The sequence below is a fragment of the Pagrus major genome, chromosome 18, assembly GCF_040436345.1.
Source record: "Pagrus major chromosome 18, Pma_NU_1.0".
Taxonomy (NCBI): domain Eukaryota; kingdom Metazoa; phylum Chordata; class Actinopteri; order Spariformes; family Sparidae; genus Pagrus; species Pagrus major.
Window position 1 is genome coordinate 11,055,193 of NC_133232.1, and position 17,811 is coordinate 11,073,003.

The window sequence follows — 17,811 nt, forward strand, 5'->3', positions numbered from 1 at the left end:
GTATCTACCCAGCTAATTGTAACATAGGAAAGAAGCATCGTTTATTTTTAGATATAGGCCTGTTGTTGGCCAAAAGAGTCATTGCAATAGCTTGGAAAGAGGTGGCTAGACCAAGGATAGGTAAATGGCTTTCAGAATTAACAGCAACTCTGCCCTTAAAAAAGATCACGTATGCAATCAGGGGTAAGCAACCTATTTTTAATAACATCTGGGGCCCCTTTAGAAATTTTCTTGCGAATAAAGACTTGTCTGGGTTGGTGGAAACACCTGGGGATGACCCATAAGTAGCCCTCTGCAGCTCATTTGGGAAAAATGTTTACTGTCTGGTGTTGATTGACCACTATCTAATTTATGTGCAGTGCACACTTGTGAGTATGAGCAGTGTATGGTTGGTTTTGTATTTATTCTCCCCCACTTTTATTTTTTATTATTTACTTTTTATTTACTTATGTAGTATTTGTATTATTATTTCACTGCGTATTTAAGTTCCTTTCTCTCGTTACTGATTCATATTTATTTATTTGTGTTGTTGTTTTGTTGTCATGTCTTGGTTGGGATTTGATGACATGGGTTCTGCACGGTTTGGGGCAGACGTTTGGTGTCCCAGTGGTTATATGTATGTGTTATTATGTCTGGAAATAAATAAAGATATTGTTGGAAAAAAAAGAAAGCCTTCCTTGAAACAAATTGCTCGTAGGTCATGATAAAGAGCTATTGCATTCTCTTCTGAAGCTGCTGAGGCAAGGCAGTCATCAACGTAAAAGTTGTTCATGATGGTGTCTACAGCTCGGGGGCTGAATTGTTTCATACTGTCCTCAGCGCATTTCCGAAGGGCAAAGTTCGCACAACTTGGAGATGAAGTGGCTCCAAATAGATGCACTGTCATTCTACATTCCACCATGTTCTGACTGTAGTCTCCATCAGGCCACCAGAGGAACCGTAAAAAGTCACGGTCTTCATTTGGTACTTTCACTTGGTGGAACATTGCTTCAATGTCTGCAGTGATGACGACAGGCTCTTTACGGAATCTAGTCAAGACTCCTGTCAAAGTAGTGGTCAGGTCTGGCCCCTGTAGGAGCTGAGAATTCAATGAAACTCCCTGAAATGTCGCTCCACAGTCAAACACCACTCGAAGTTTTTTCTTTTGTGGATGCCAAACTCCATGGTGTGGCAGATACCATTTTCTGCCATCACTGCGTTCCAAGACATCACCTGGCACCATCTCTGCATAACCTTTAGATAACATGTCTGACATAAAGTTGTTGTAGTCCAAATGAAAGGTAGAATCTCTCCTGAATCTTTTCTTTAGGTTTAGTGTCCGTTGTTCTGCAACACTTCTATTGTCAGGCATGTGGATTTTCCTCTCCTTTAAAGGTAATGCAATGCAATAATGATCATTGATTAGTTGGGCAGATTTTGAAACTAAATCCAAGAATTGTTGATCTTCTTTTGAGGGTTCTTGGGCTTCCCGGATGCATTCAGGAAAGTCGGTCTTGAATTGTTGTTCCCACAGCTCATCAAGCTTCATGACTGCTATCCTGTTTACGTTTATCACAGACTTCTCTTGAACATCTTTTCTTCCTCCTAAAGGGCCATTCACCGTTCAACCAAGCATGGTTTTGACAGCATAAGGTCCGTCTCCCACACTGCGTATTACATCAAGAGGTTCCAGAGCCTTTGGTACATCTGATCCAATCAGCAACTCTATCTCAGAGTTGATTTCAGGTAGATGAACATCACTCATATGAGGCCACTTATCAGTATCGTTCTGATGTGGGATGTTTCCTTTGTTCACAGGCATAATTTTCTGAGTGTATATGCTTGGCAGATCACAAAAATCATTGCTGTCCAGTCCACCGACTTCAAGGCCAGAAACGATGCTAGTTTCAACAACTTTCCTTTGTCCTATAGTTTGCAATAGAATACTTGATCTTTTTCCTTGAAGATTAAGCTCATTCATCAATCCGATGGTGCAAAATGATGCAGTGCTACCTGGATCGAGAAAAGCATAAGTATGCACAGTCACGTTTCCTTTTTGGGCTTTAACTTGTACAGGCACTATTGAGAGCTTGCAGTTATCTTGTCTTGTCTGAACAGAGGCTACGGCAGTGTCTTTAGCTCCTTTCTTTATTTCTGCCTGCTCTTTGTCCATGTCCTTCCTTTTCTGGTGGATATGCAGCATTTTAGGATGCTTTAAACTGCACTTAGTCTCTTCCTGCAGTCTTTGCTGATATGTCCCTGACACAGCAAGCCAAAACATACTCCATTCTCTTTCAGGAAAGTGATTTTCTCACTATGTGCCCTTTTTTCCAACTGTGGACACTTCTCCAAAGCAGGTCCACCTCCACAGAACAAACAACTCCTGTCCACAGAATCCGTGTATCATTCGTTCATTCGTTTTTCAAAATAAAACCAAAAATAAAAAAACGAAAAAACAACTCTTATTCTCAGTATTTGTTTCCAAAACCAAAATGAAAAAATGGATAACGACTCGTTTTTTTGATTTCCGATTTTGTGCTCCTCTCCGCCCAGAGACCGGCCCTACTCTGCCCCTGATTGGCTAATACCTGCTGTCGGTCGTGGGTTTGATTGGTTAGCATGACTGTCAGGAAAAAAACTAAAAAACCCTGGAAATCAATCTTGTTACTCATCAATGACATATCCAAGACTCTAATAATTCCAATTTGCATTTAGTATACTGGAAATAACCCCCTTTTCATGTGCTTTTTTCACCATTTTTTACCAGGGACTCTATTTTCTGGCATTGAAGGGGTTAAAAGTCTGAAATTAATTAAATCAATGGTTTGGATCAATAGAGGAGAAGTGGATTAGAGGATGCATGCAAAAAAAACTGGAAAAAAAATTGCAAATATGCCTTTTTTATGGCATCAAACACGTTGGACACTTTTGTCCAATGTGGTAAATGTGCCAGTAACATGATTTTCTCAGAGTTGGAAGGTGTTATACAGGATTGGGTTTGGAATTCAAAAATATATGAAAAATTATTAATCTTTACCAATTTTCAAGGCTCTTGCTAAAACCACTATGAAATAGTCACAAAATAATAATCGGAATTGGACAAAAGTGTCCGTTGTCAGACACGAAGGTTAATCATATACCTTATGATGTGTCTAATTTGTAAAAGGTGTTTGTCAAGTTTCACATAACTTACACGACAGTTTTTGTTATAACACTTTTAATGTTAATCTTTAATTAGTCTTACAGTCTTAGTGTTACATGGCTAGGCAGAAGGCTTTTGAATTACTTAATTTAACTTGTTTTTGTCTTGACAGACAGGTCCAACTTATGGACGAAAATTCATGACAGGATACCTGTCATCAGTGGGAGTTAGGGCAGGTGAACCTCGAGTGGGAAGGATTCTTAGAGAGGTGCACAAGCCATATAATGAGCTGCGTCACCAGGTAAGTCATCTACATTAATTATATTCGTGAACAAAAAGATGATTTTTGAATGATTTTTGACCTCATGAAAAGTTAAATTTAGACTTAAAGTATGCATATTAGCAGTACATGCATGTATTAGATTTGTAAATATTTTTAATATCTTAGCTGATTTAATGTTATTGCACTTTTCATTGATTGAATTATACTTGTTTTAGGGAGCACGTAATCTAAATCCAGTTCCTTACCACGCGGAATACATGGGCCACAAACTCCACCTAGACCAAAATGAGAAGCTGGGAATGTTTGGAGTAACACATGTCTTGGCTATTGATGGTTTCAGCAGCAAAATTGTTGCTGAAGAAGAAGAACAACCTTATTATTTATGAGGAAGTTTACAGGCGAGTACAGTCAAGGTTAGAAATAAAGTATAATAAGCACTACATAGGGTTATTGTACTGCGTGTACTTCATGCATTTGAATGTGAAATAAATAACTAAACAAGGGATTGTATCACCTAGTCCTAAACAGAACTGAACTGAATCTATCATATCAACATATATATATATCCATATAATTTACGCATGTTTCTATTACAGGAAAGCATTTGCCAACAATGGAATGTGGGACCAAATCAGAGTGGATCATGGCAGGGAGTTTTATTTGACCCTGTACATGCAAGAAAAGCTGTCTCAACACAGACATAATGTCAACAGGCTACCTTATGTGCAGACAATTTCTTCAAGGGTGAATTTTGTCCTATTGATTACATATAAAGATAATAAGTATTTTCCATTTCATTTCATTTGTTTATGAAACAAGGACCATGCACAAATACATTAATCTCAAATGAGAAGAGATGATGTATGCCAGATTTAGCTATGAGCTCGTTTACATCTGCAGTCCCTGGGCAGGTACAGATTTTAGAAAAAGTACTGTAGTTAGTTGATATGGTTAATGTTGACATGATTAGTGTTGACCTTTCAAAATTAAGCAAAATGTATTTCCAATAAAAACCCAAATCAGAAAAACTTGGCCCAGTGTGTAAAATGCAGGGTACTGAGTAGGTGACACTGGCAATAAACAAGGAGAGGAGAAGAGACCATCAAAGTTTAACACAAAAAGGAAAAAGCAACAAGGCTGTCTTTTGGATTTTTCCAAAAGAGAAGGCTAAGCACGAAGCCTATTCGGCACAGCAGTAGGGCTGCAACGATTAATCGATTAATTGATGACTAATAATTGAATTAATCGCCAACTATTTTGATAATCGACTTATCGTTTTGAGTCTTTTTTTAAGAAGAAAAAGTCCAAATTCTCTGAGTCCAGCTTCTTATATATGAATATTTTCTGGTTTCTCTAGTCTATGACAGTAAGGTTAAGATCTTTGGGTTGTGGACTGTGAACTTTTTAATAGCCAACACACAATTATGCATATGAATTCTAGATGTTTTTTTAACTCATCACAGCTTAATGTACACAAATTATGAAATGAATGATTTTCAATTTTGTTGTTTTACCCAAGAAAATGAAATGAATTATCTTCTGTAAACTCAAATTGCACACCGCTGCGTGTGTTTTAACTCAACAACCAGCTCAATCCAGTTTAAACCAGCTTTCTTAGCTGTATAGCATGTGCTAGCGCAGTCAACACAGATGTCATTCTTTCCCACAGAAATAGACAATCAAATACATTTTCAACCTCGACACACGTTTATCTGTCTCCGGTTGGCTTTTAAACACTGTCACAGAAGCATGACTATACACAGTGGAGATATTCAATAAAATAAGCAAGTAATTAGCCGTGGTCGGCATCGCTAGCATGCTACGCTAATCGTTCATAGTATTTACTCACCGGAGTTTTCACTCGGTAAAAATCAATATCCACACGGTCAAGTTTGGCAAGAAAAACCCCTCTTCCTTGTACCGAAGTCCTCCAAACTGATAACTCGAACAAAATGTGCTGTGAGAGTTCAGGTGTAATGTTCCTTTTAGAATGACGTAACCTCCTGTAGGGCATTCTGGGAAAGTTCAATAAACATCGGAGTGAGCTGAAAGCATCCGAGTCCGTCCGTCCGAGTGTGTCTGAGACTAACTATTAATTTAGAGTGACATAACATGGTGTCAGAAGTGCTCCACAGCGAGTAACACTAATAAACAAGACGAGCTACTCGACTGGAGAACTCACGGAACGTCCATTTTCCAGCTAACTGTCTGCCGGTAAGAGGCTAGGCTAACAAGCTAATTACCGTTGGCGCCAGTTACAGCCTTTCTTCTCAAAACTCGACGCAAATTCAGGGTTTTGGCAAATCCCCCAAACTAAAGAGTCTGTGAGCTCTACTCACCACATTTATCACACCTTATGGGAGGTACTGCTTTAACAGACTTTGTTTCGGCATCTCCTCAGCCCCTGAACACTTCCAAAGACGGATGTCACAGCTGCTGGAGGGCCTGGATGGTGTAGTCTGTCAGATTGGATGATATCCTGGTCCATGCGGAGACGCAGGCACAGCACGACACACGGCTGTTGGCGGTATTGAAGCGGCTAGAACAGGCAGGTGTGACGCTGAAAAGAGAGAAATGTGAGTTCACCAAGACCTCTGACAAGTTTCTGGGGCAAATAATTGATGGGACTGGAGTAAAAGCAGACCCAGACAAGGTGAGAGCAGTCACCAATATGGAGGAGCCCACAGATGTGAGCGGTGTGAGGAGGTTCCTGGGAATGGTCAACCATTTAGGTAAATACCTTCCTCACCTCGCAGAAAAGACACAGCCACTCAGAGAACTGCTGAAAAGAACAAACGTGGGCCTGGGGAGACCCTCAGCAAACAGCATTTAAGAGCATCAAGCAGGAGTTAAGTCAACCACCAGGTTTGGCACTGTACAGCCCGAGAGCACAGACAACAGTCTCAGCTGATGCATCGTCTTATGGACTGGGGGCGGTGTTGCTCCAGAGACAGGAGGACGGGATAATGAAACCAGTTGCATACGCCTCAAGAGCGCTTAATGATACAGAGCGGAGATATGCACAGATTGAAAAGGAGGCTCTAGCCATCACCTGGGCATGTGAGCGCTTCTCAGACTTCCTGATCGGCATTGAGTTTCACATTGAAACCGACCACAAGCCCCTGGTGCCACTTTTGGGCTCAAAGAATCTGGATGAGCTACCCCCACGAGTACAGAGACTGAAAATGCGACTGATGAGGTATGCATACACTATTTCACATGTCCCTGGCAAAAATATAGCAACTGCTGACGTGCTATCCAGGGCACCAGAAAGAACTGCAGGCGACAGAAATCTGGAGACAGAGATTAATTTGTATGCACATCAAGTGATGTCAAGTCTCCCTGCCACAGAAATGAGACTGCAACAAATCAAAGACCACCAAGACAGGGACGACGTGCTGAAACAGGTGAAACAATACTGTATCAGCAGATGGCCAGACAAAAGGAGCATAGGAGGGCCATGTTATTCTTACTATCAGCATGCTGGGGATCTCACAGTTGAAAATGACCTACTGCTGAAAGGTACGCGTCTGGTTATCCCAAAATCGCTACAGAAAGACATCTTGGACAGATCACACACTGGCCATCAGGGCATCGCAAAGTGTAGAGAGTGTGAAAAGCAGTCTGTATGGTGGCCTGGACTGAGCACACAACTTCTGCAGATGGTGGAGAAGTGCGAGACATGTGCAAAAGAAAGACTGAACAATAGAGAAACACTCTTGCCAACAGAATTTCCAGCCAGACCTTGGGAATTGGTGGGTGCAGATTTATTCGACTGGAATAACAGCCAGTATCTGGTTGTAATAGATTACTTTTCAAGGTACGTCGAAGTCGCCAAGCTGAGAATCACCACAGCAGCCGTAGTAATTGAACAGTTCAAATCAATATTTGCGCGGCACGGCATACCTGCTGAGGTCAGGACGGATAATGGGCCTCAGTTTTCAGCAGCTGCGCTTCACCAGTTTGCCTCTGAGTGGGGTTTTGTTCATACAACCTCCAGCCCCAGATATCCTCAGAGCAATGGCGAGGCAGAACGAGCAGTGAGAACAGTGAAGAGCCTCTTGCAAAAGAGTAAAGACCCTTACCTGGCTCTCCGCTAAGCAACGGACATAGCCCCTCAGAGCTACTGATGGGAAGAAAACTCCGTACCACCGTGCCTGTCCTCCCGTCTTGCCTCGACCCGGGATGGACAGATGTCACACAACTGAGAGAGAGAGACCAAGAGGAGAGGGAGAAACAGCAGAGGAGGTTTAACACCAGACACAGAGCTCGTGACCAGGCCATACTGAACCCAGGAGACCATATCTGGGTAAGAGACATAAAGGAGAAAGGGACAGTGACAGCGAGAGCAGGGACACCACGGTCTTACTTAATTGAGACCCCCAGAGGGACCCTCCGCCGCAACCGTGGTCATCTTATTACTTTACCAGAAGCTGGGGCTGAACCTGTGGACTCACCAAGCCCTGTCCCACCAGAGGACAGTGCACCAGCTCCTGTTCCAGCTCCACAAGCTTCGACACCTCCAAGAAGGAGGTATCCCACTAGAGAGAGACACCTCCCAAGTTACCTTAAAGACTTTGAACTGAAATAGATAGGTGCTTGGGTGTCTGAGTGAACAGCACGGGGCAGAATAAATCCCCTCACTCAGCGGAAGGAATGGGTAGTCCACCCCACCTTCCTAGTTAGAAAAAAAAAAAGAGAAAAGTTCAACTGAATATATGTTAAATGTTGAGTTAAATGTTTTGACAGAGCACAGACAGAGAAAGTGTTGTTTCTGTTTTATGTATTGTTTTTATTATTGTTATAGTTACAGACTAGAATAATTTCTGAATAATTTCAAAGACTGAATGAACAAGATGTGATTTAACTAATGGTTACACAGATGTGATTAATCCACAGAGTTCAACTGTGATGACGTTAATAATAACATTGGTAATGTACTTAGAAAGGGGGATGTGCTGTGAAAGTTCAGGTGTAATGTTCCTTTTAGAATGACGTAACCTCCTGTAGGGCATTCTGGGAAAGTTCAATAAACATCGGAGTGAGCTGAAAGCGTCCGAGTCCGTCCATCCGAGTGTGTCTGAGACTAACTATTAATTTAGAGTGACATAACACAAAATTGTAGTTTTAACAACTTTACAGGCAGTTACCAACTTCATCAAACTCGCTCGTCTCTCTTGTGGCGCTCTGGTCTGCATCGGTGCATGGAAATGACCGAGAACAGAAAAAAAACGAGGAAACTGGGGACGCTGCCAGCGTTTGCGTGGGATGAATGCGCACCCTGTTGGTGAAACTAAGCAATTTCATCTGAAACCTACTAGGCTGTATAGCTCTACACATTGTTAAGCTGTAAAAATTGGGGATTACACTGTGTGTGTAACTAATGGGCGTTACATAATTTTCAATGAAGTATCATCTTTCTTGTGTTTATTATTGATTTGGACATATTCAAAGCGACCTTGTACTAAATTTAAAAGCTAATAGCTAAATAAGAGTAATTTAATAATTATGCGATTCATAATCCGATTAGTCGACTAATCGTGTCAATAGTCGGTGACTGGTCGACTATCAAAATTGTCGTTAGTTGCAGCCCTATTCAGCACTGTCAATTTGAAATAATGTTCTGTTATTGAATAAAGGGGTGGATTTTTTTTTTTTTTTATCCTATTCATCGATTAATTGAAAAAATAACCGACCAATTAATCGATTATTAAGATAATCGTTAGTTGCAGCCCTACACAGCAGGCATGATAAAGATTTGATTGCAGGTGATGTTAACTTGTGTCACTGCTGACATCAGCTGTTTACCCATTACTTCATTATTCTGTTTCACCTCATCACTTGTCCTAAATTATCCCGTCTGTCCCAAAATCTTGGGATGAGGTGCACACTTGAATGGCAGGAATTGATAGATATTTACACATCAATTGAAGCTCAAATATTTGGACTTCACATTGTCTACAACAAAATTCAAGATCAAAGGACATTTACAAATCACTGCTGTCTGCTACCTGTGTTTTACATACCAGAGCAACCTTTTCTGATTTTGGGATTGTAAAAAACATTTTTTGATTTTAAGTGTTTTCAAACAGTCCTTAAAAGTTTTTCTTGTGTTTAAACAGAACCTGAGAGTGGAGAGAATTTGGCCAGAGGTCAACAATCAGGTAGACTACCCCCTAAAACAGGCCCTGGTCCACCTGCTGGATCAGGAGTTACTCGACATGCAGGATAATCTAACCAAATTCTGTGTCTCCAACCTGGCATGTCAAGTGAGTCAGATAGGACTTGGCAGAGTTGTGCAGTCCTGGAATGCCCATAGGATACCAGGTAAGTCGTGATAATATTTGTATGTATGTAGTTTTAAAACAACTGACAAAATTTGGTCCAAAACTAAACAAAAATCTTCACACCAATTTTAGGCAGAGGGATCCCAAACCAACTTGCAACTGCTAGTTGTCCAGCAAGAATTCCCACAGAGCTGCTGCCCAGTTCTGCTGAGGCAGCATACATGTACGAGCAGGAGTTGGGGTCCAGCTCCGCTGTCGAAGGGACAGATACAGGAAATCTTTCCTGCCACATGCCATCACACTGTATAATAACAGCTAAAACTCTGGTTCATAACATACAGTCTCTACGCACTTTATATGTTTTTACACTGTTCTGCACCTCATCTGTTCACTGCACCTTATATTTTATTTTGCACTACAATTAATACTGCTTGTGTATACATCAACACTGCTCATTTACACATTTTTATACATATTTTTTATATATATACATTTTTTATATTACATTTTATATTGCTATGTTAATATGTCTAGGTTGTTCTTTTTATTTTACATTTTATATTGCTATGTTAATATGTCTAGGTTGTTCTTTTTATTTTACATTTTATATTGCTATGTTAATATGTCTAGGTTGTTCTTTTTATTTCACTGTGTTGTCATTCGTCTCTGTGTGTAATGCTGCTGCTACACCTTAATTTCCCAGCTTGGGATCAATAAAGTATATCTATTCTATCTATTCTATTCTATTCCTCCCTGACGTGGGTATCTGCCTTTGACTCTGACCCATTTTCATCAGAGCATGCATGCTATAGCATGTTTCAGGAGGCACTGTTCTACCTGATAAATGTTACTGAAAGACATGCAAGATAAATGTAAATGGTAAATGGAGATGAATAAATAAGAAGTTTGTTCAGAACACTGCATATTCTTTAACGTCCAAATACAAGCACAACAATTACAAAATCTCATAAAACCTGTACTTACTGAAAAAAAGTGCTTTTTAAGCTTTAACATTAGACACTATTACATTATAACAAACAATTCCCTGAAGAACTGGTATTTGTATCATACCAAGTGCAAAATCTCATAAATACCAAGTGCAAAATCTCATAAAAGCTCAATACTCAATACTGTATAAAACCGTATAAAAACTTGATATTAAACTATATAAACAAACATTTGTTGCCACTATAACAGACAGAAATTATGGCAGGAATAACTTCTCCAGTGCTGCCAGTGCCTCAGAGAGTCCAGCCACTTCGTGGATGCTGCCCTCCAAATCCACAGCACGACACTTTAGGCAGTAACTGCATCCGTTGTTCCACTCCATAATACATGCCTTACACCCGATAAGGCTTCTGCAGCAGGTTGAGAACATTGGCTCATCTACAGGACCTGTAGATCAAAAGGAAAACTTTGTCATTTATTTTCATTGTGTTAGAAGAGGGTAAGGAGGAAGGAAGGAAAGGAGGGAGGAAGAAAAGAAGGAAGGAGGGGATGAAGCAAGGAAGGGAGGAAGGAAGGAGGGAGGAAAGAAGGAGGAGGGGAGGAAGGAAGGAGTAAAAAAGAGGGAAGGAGGGGAAGAAGGAAGGAAAAAAGAAAGGGAGGAATGAAGAAAGGAAGGGAGGAAAAAAGGAAGGAAAGGAGGGAGGAAGGAGGAAAGAGGGACAGAGGGGAAGAAGGAAGGAAGAAAGGAGGATTGAGGAAGGAAAGACGGAAAGGAGGGAGGAAGGAGGAAAGGGGGACAGTGGGGAAGAAGGAAGTAGTAAAACAGTGCCAACCTTTGCAGACAAGACAGGCGAAGACCATTCTTAAAGAAGCTACTTCAGCCTCTGAAAGAGACAGGGTTGTTGTCATTGTGGAACGTGCAGATCCACTTAAATCCCTGATGATCTTCGACACTTCTCGTAGTCCCTGGGCTGCTTCAACAACCTCCTCAATGTCGGCTATAACCTCTTGAAGGCCAGTATCTTCTTTTTGACTGAAAAACACAAACATTTAATTTTTTTTACAATGTAACATTTAATTAGACTTTAATAATTAGTTCACACACAATGCATACAGTAGTAAGAACCATTGTAGCTTTGCTGACATGTTGTCCAAAAGAAACCACATGGTGTGCAAAAAGAAGGATTGAAAAATTTAAAAAGTGATAAAATAATAATATTCAGTTACCTCCATATGTGGTTCAGGCACTGCAAATACCTTTCTGGAGTTTTGCTTCCAGTATGCTGACCCTGCCATTGGAAAATTGGACATGATGACTTTCTTATCTTTCAACCAAATATTTTCTGTGTTGTTGAAAACGTATATCCTATAGGTGCCCAAGCTAGCTATGAATGCAAAATGTACTTTAATGTGAGAATTACACTTAGGTGTATGCACCTCATTTAGCTGTTAAGTGTGTGAACTCTTTGTGCAGAAAATAGCATTTACACAGAAATCATTTCAAACATACCCCTGGTTCCATCAGAATCAACTATTTCGTTGCCCTGACTATCTGTCAAAATAATTGACTCCTGCTGTCCAAGGGCTTCCGTCACTTTATCGACGATTGACTGCACACAAGCCTCAAACTCTGAGAAGCGGACTGTCACCATCTTGTTGGTGTCCAGCTTTCCATTCACGACTCCAGCAATGAAGACATTCCTGAATATTGATGAGAACATACTTTTTTTATACATACACAGCCAAGTATATATCAAATAACATACTAGGAAAGACTATGTATTACAAGTAATTAATCTGTATAATGAAGCATGGTAAGGCTTTTATTTATTTACTGATGTTATTTTTAATATTACTCTGTCAGAGGGTGTACAATCCTGCTCGCTGACATCATCCCACTGAAAATAGCCATGATTTTAGAATGTTAAATTCATGATGGTAATTGAAATGAAAGGTCATTTTTTACATTTATTTTTACTGAATGAAATACAAAACTGATGATTATGATGTTGTTGGCCTCATGTTCCTTCATATCTTTAGGATAATCATCTTCAAAGCAGTGTAATGCTTCACTTAGAATGTGATGCTGTGACACATTTTACCTTCATCCAAAAACTGCAGCTCCTGTGATTTGGATATTGCACTTAGCCATATAACAACTATGATAATATTTGGATTAACTATTGAACCATAATATACAGCAATAACAATAACCCCTTAATGTAGGGTTGGTGCCATCAAGCCCTTGGCTTAAGAAGCTTAACTTTGCTGATAAATTGTAAGTGGAGCAGTGAGAGATGATTAATATGCAGGAGATTACCAGCAAACAGAATTGGACACACCTCTGCAAATAATGTAGCACAAAGAAGTAAAAGTTTTCTTTCATCACCTCACAAAGTGAGGTGGTGCTCTTTGGAATTGGACAGGAGGAGCTTGTGGCTGTGCTGGTTGGGCGGTGAAAAGAAAAGCGGGCAGGCTGGCCAGTGGGAAGTGCCCCTGCCAATTTCTCTACAGTGGTGCTGTCCCCATGCACTTCATAGTGACTTCTGGCGTTGAGGTCAAAGGAGCAGAAGTCACCATCGGGTCGGGGAAATATGGCCACGTTGGTGTCGTCTGTCAAATAGACAGTTTCCTTTTGGGCCTATGACAGGTGTTTAGGTTAGAAGAGGCACTCTTATTCATATGAACACACATGCAACCACACATTGATATTGCCAGTTTATAAGTTATATAAGGTCATAATGTAACTTTTTAAATACATCATCAAAGTCATGTAACCTAGCTCTGCAGATTCCCTACAAGGATGGATCAAACGGCGCTAAAACTCATGACTTTTAAGGTTCATAAACTATAGCCTTCAGATAATTAACATTATTTTTACTATTTGTGAAGACGAGGCTACTGGATTGCTTGCAAGCAGTAACTTATTTTGCTTTAGAAGTAAGAATAATGTAAGCAATAGTTTCTGTTTGGCTATGTGTGCTAACGTTACCTACACAAGCATTGTTTTAATGTAACTTAAATACCATAAGTCCGGTCTATTATCACTTTATTGTTTTAAATAAAATAAAGATTATACAACACGTAGATCTGACTGAACAATCTGATGTGTCTGTCAATCAGATATTTAGACTGTGCTCAAATGATCATAACAGCACAGCCAGCCGTGCTCAAATGAAAAATGTCTCATCACTGAAAATATTTCTCTGCCTGTATATTCTTTATATTTTCACTTTGTACTCTGTTGTGGTAGCCTAATTCAGTACAGTAGAAGAACAGGAAGATACATTTGTACCAGTTGTAATAAATACATTGAAATATTTTTTGTTCTTTATTTCACTGTAACTTTAACAATAATCTGAAAAAAAAACCCGCCTAAAAATGGATCATATAAACTATCAAATTTCTGATCAATGAAAGCAGTATACTAAATATAACTGTTAAGTTCATTGTAGATAAAGATCAGCTATGAGGGTAAGTCTTTGACAGTTAAGTAAAGTTGGAAAGATATTCACAGATTCTAACTTCCGGGATCAATAAATCTGAAGCGAAACGTTTTCCAAACACAAATGATGCCTCTATCCCACCGTAATAGCATAGACTACGAGCTACAAGGACCAAACCCGATTTTTACAAAAATAAGCCGTCCTCCGAGCTGGACGGAGAACATTGGTCTCTATGCGCAGCCGGCAGCCGGGCGAGTGCGCAGGGACCGTCTGCAAATTGCAATACAAGAGCAAGACGCTGCAAACAAAAATCAATAACTCCACTGTTATACAGTACAGAGACTCCAAAATCACCACACACATCAAGGGTCTCCTCATGGTCATACTATAACAGCTGTTTTGGATAAATGTGCCTTTTTATAATTTTGATGATTTTTGAATCATTAATATCTACCAATATTAATCAATAGCTGCACTGTTATACAGTATTGAGACTCCAAAATCACCACACACATCAAGGCTCTCCTCATGGTCATACTACAACAGCTGTTTCGGAAAAATATATATCTCCATGGTCCAAATGATAATTTTGACAAAACAGGTGTTGTAGTATGACCATGATATGGGGGATATATTAAAAGTGTTTGAAACATTTGATTGGCGACATACAGAGAGACAGTAACACGCTCTCATTGCATGGCAGAGCACAGTCTGTGAGGGATTGCGCAATCCAAGGTGAGGCTCAGCTTGCTGCTGCCTCACCGTGCGTCTCTTCCCCGTATTTGAACGGAAATGCGAAAATTCAGCGATTTTTTTTAAAAAAAAAAACAATCCAAACTGTTTAAGTTAAATGGAAAATTAGTTTATAGTTCAAACCACTTGATAAATATCACCATTTAATTTATTTGTTTATTATATATTTTATTTTTTCCATGATGACTGACCGCAGGTCACTGAGTGTAACCCAAGAAGAGCAGCAGCAGGTCGGTCAGGAGGGACTGCGACAGCCAAAAGGTTGACGACTGCATCCAAATGTCCGACTTTACCACACTTGCATACTCACGGACTGTGCGAGCGCGTTCGCAAGAAGTCCGTGAGTCTTAAGGACTGTCCAAAACCAGAGTTTATCCAGCAAGGGCTCTCAAGAGGACTTTCAACAGACTTCCAGAGATTCTGCTTGGGGAGCGAACTTCACAGGAATGTGTAAAACAATTACTTTATTGAAACATTACTTGAATCATCTAGCAGAAATAATATTTAACCACATCATGATACATAAATATAGAAGTAAAGGTTATAGAGGAAAGCAAATTGATTTTATTTATGTAGTCTTTAGGGCTGTCTATCAGCCCCACACTCTGCCTACAGCCTACACAGTAGGTTACACCCAGTTTCCAAACATCTTATCACTTGAAGGATCTTTCTCAGGCAACTTCCAAATCAATGAACATATTCATATTAAGATGTTTTCTAGAAACTAGAGCCTACACATAAGCTCAATGCAGATGGACCACTGTCCACAGTGTGGAATCACTGAAACAATAACTACACACAGTACAGTCCTCAGGTTGCATGTATCCGGCAAAGTTTTGATCTAACATAGAAACATACAGATGGGTTACAAATGAAAGGACAATTCAACAGAGTGTTTTATTAAATGAGAAGTTCACCCAAAATGAAAATTCAGTTATTACCTACTCACCTACCTACTTTGTAGTCCACAGAACATTTCTGGAGATTTACAGCAAAACAGTGTTGCAGCATTCTCCTAAAGAACTGTAGTAGATGGGGACTGAAAAAACAAAAAACATAAAATTGCTCCATACAGTCTGGTTAATCTAAATTTCCAGAGATCCCAAACTGATTTGAGAAGCTGTTTTTGACCCCCTTTTGTTAAGACGAAATCCTCAGTACAGCTGCTTAGTTAAAAGCGCTAGGGCACATTTGAAGAGGGTGCACAAGCAAATGAAATTGGGATCTCAGTGCATTTGAAGACTTGGATTGTGCCTGAAGAGCTATATGGAGCCATTTTATGTTTTTCTTTTTTTATTATTTAATTTTTTATTGGGACAGCAGTTCATATAGAAATTCAAATATGCATACAAAGTCATTTTAAACTCTTCTGCAGTCCACATATTTTTTGTATACAAAAACTATTTAGGAGTTGGGAGAGGAAAGCCGTGCATAAAAACAAAATAAAAGTAAATAAATAAAAGGGTAGACAAGGGGAGATTTATGAGAAGCTAAAACAAATACCGTTAGATACAAGTAGCATAGCAGGGTCTTTCATACCTTCACAACATCTGGCTGTAAAGGTTTTACATATTTAATCCATTTAGTCCAGAATTTAGTGAACACTTAGTAACACAAAGTAAAGTAAATTCCAAGGGTAGGTCAGTGTTAAGTATGTTTTTGAGTGCTCTGTGAAACTCCACCCAAAAGGGTTTTATCACCGAACAGTCTCAAAATATACGCCAGTGATTGCCGTCTTGAGAACCACACTGTCTCCAACACCCGGAATTCCCTCTAGAAAAATGTGCCTTCTGCCTTGGTGATATGAGGAAACGAATAAAACATTTACACCCGAATTCCCACCAGGTATTAGAATTAGTACATTTCCACTGGAGTCTACACATATCAAGCCAACTTTCACTTGAGATTGACAGATTACCCTCCCTCTCCCATTTTTCTTTAATGTATTCTGTGGTGTTGGATTTCTTATCCATTAGGCCTTTATAAAGTTTAGAGGTAACACCCTTATTAGACTTGCTTTTATAGGTGTCAGTAAATATTTTCAGTATTGACTCATTAAAGTCTGTTTTATTCTAAATATTATGTTCATAGTGATTGCGTATCTGGAGATACATATAAAAATCATTTTTTTCGAGATGATATTTTTCCCTCAGGTATTCAAAGTCTCTCAACTGTTCTTTTTCTGTTAGGGAGTAAAACGTTGTTATTCCTCTTGCAATCCAGGATTTAAATCTATAGTCCATTTTGTTTGGCTTGAACATAGGATCATAAACGCACCATTGGATTATTTGTAGTTTATCTTCTAGTTTATACTCATCTCTAATAGTATTCCAGATTTTTAGTTGAGCTTTGAGAAGTGGATTCTTTACATCATTTATGAATCCTGCCAGGTTTTTGTGGAGTAGTACTGCATGAATTGGAGGGTCATTCATAATGGAAAGTTCAATGTCTTTCCACCTAGCCTGGTATGTCGGGGTACATATGTTAATTAAGGGTTTAATTTGAGCTGCAGAATAATAAGCTTTTAAATTGGGTAGAGCCATTCCTCCTTCCTCTCTTGGGAGTTGTAGGGTTTTGCATTTAATCCTAGGTTTTTTTCCTTGCCAAATAAATCTAGAGATTATTTTATTCAATTCAGAGAAATGTTTTGAGGGGACTTCTACAGGAAGGGCTTGAAACAGGAAGAGATATCGTGGAAGTATGTTCATTTTCACACATTCAATTCTATGACTGAGGCCAAGGAAAGAGACAGAGTTCCATCTATGTATGTCATCTTTGATTTTTGTTAGTAAGGGGTTATAATTTATCTCAGCCAGTGTTGAGATGATTTTTGGAAGGTTTATCCTTAGATATTTCAATGAGTTTTGACCCCACTTTAATTTAAATTTCTCTCTAAGGTGTTTTGAAGGTACATGGTAAATGACATGATTTGTGTTTTTTGTATATTTAATTTATACGCTGCATATTTACCAA

At 39.4% G+C, this 17,811-nt stretch overlaps 1 long non-coding RNA gene and 1 pseudogene across 1 annotated transcript; one reads left to right on the top strand and one right to left on the bottom strand.

Moving 5' to 3' along the window:
* The first annotated feature begins 1,472 nt into the window (after positions 1 to 1,472).
* Positions 1,473 to 10,532, top strand: LOC141012893 (uncharacterized; annotated as a pseudogene).
* A 169-nt stretch (positions 10,533 to 10,701) lies between these two features.
* LOC141013832 (uncharacterized) lies at positions 10,702 to 13,462 on the bottom strand. The gene is made up of 5 exons (XR_012180456.1): positions 13,029 to 13,462; positions 12,150 to 12,340; positions 11,867 to 11,928; positions 11,473 to 11,672; positions 10,702 to 11,086 (listed from the first exon to the last, which is right to left on the bottom strand). It is a non-coding gene; the product is annotated as an uncharacterized lncRNA (long non-coding RNA).
* Positions 13,463 to 17,811: the final 4,349 nt, after the last annotated feature.